This window comes from Galeopterus variegatus, unplaced genomic scaffold, assembly GCF_000696425.1.
Source record: "Galeopterus variegatus unplaced genomic scaffold, G_variegatus-3.0.2 Scaffold3928, whole genome shotgun sequence".
NCBI lineage: Eukaryota > Metazoa > Chordata > Mammalia > Dermoptera > Cynocephalidae > Galeopterus > Galeopterus variegatus.
Genome location: NW_007730039.1, coordinates 314,523 through 315,511, shown reverse-complemented (window position 1 = coordinate 315,511; position 989 = coordinate 314,523).

Here is a 989-nt window from a genome sequence, read left to right as displayed (position 1 = left end):
GCTTTTTTTCAATCACTTAGTCACTCTTTGTTTTCCCAAAATATGTGTATTTGCTGCTCGATGAGAGAGAAAATTAGCTGTTCATGGAAATATGAAAATAATAAAAGAGAAAATTCAGGTTTCTGATGGTACAATCATCTCAACTTGCAGATGGGAAAACAGAAGCTCAGGAAGTCTACATGACTTTTCATGTTCTTATATCTATTTACACATTTCTACATAGGTTTCTATAATATCTAGAACCTATTTCAATGGCTTGTTTTGAAGACTAACTCAATAGAGAGAACTTAACTTTGTGACTTCTACAAGATGTGGATGCCCAATACACAGAAATTTCTTCTTTTCTTTGAGTTTCTAGCCATTGTTTTCTAAAATTTTCTTTAATTCACATATTTGTAAGTTAAGCCATTTACTTACAAACATCTTTATTGTCATACGTATCATGACAGCCCTGAAGACGTTCTTTTGATTTTATGACCAACTGTCTCCCTGGCTACTATCCATCTGCATCTAACCCTGGTCATAGTTTTCTTTGCTTTATTTAGTGTTTGCTGTAATTTATTTTAGCAATTTTAGCAAAGCAACTGAAGCTTTGCAAGATTAATGAACTTAACCAAGGTTATTCAATCAGTAAGTTATCCAGAATTGTTATAATAATCCATTAACTTCATCCCAGAAAATGTGTTTTATTTAACCACAAATAAAGGGAGAATTTACTTATTTAAAACAAACAAAATAACATGAGAATGGCAATGTCTCTGACTTAATCAAGCTGATTGCTTGACCTGCAAATCAGTAAATGTCTCTGAATATCAGTTTCCTTCTGTGTCAAACACTGTCTATGATACTTGGACTACTTGGCTCAGATTGCTGTTAATATTGAATGATAACTGCACAAAAGTACTTTGGTAATTTATAGTCTGCAGAACTGCACAACGCATGCTCATATATTCATTTCTGTATTCCCCACACTTGGCTTAGTGCCTGGC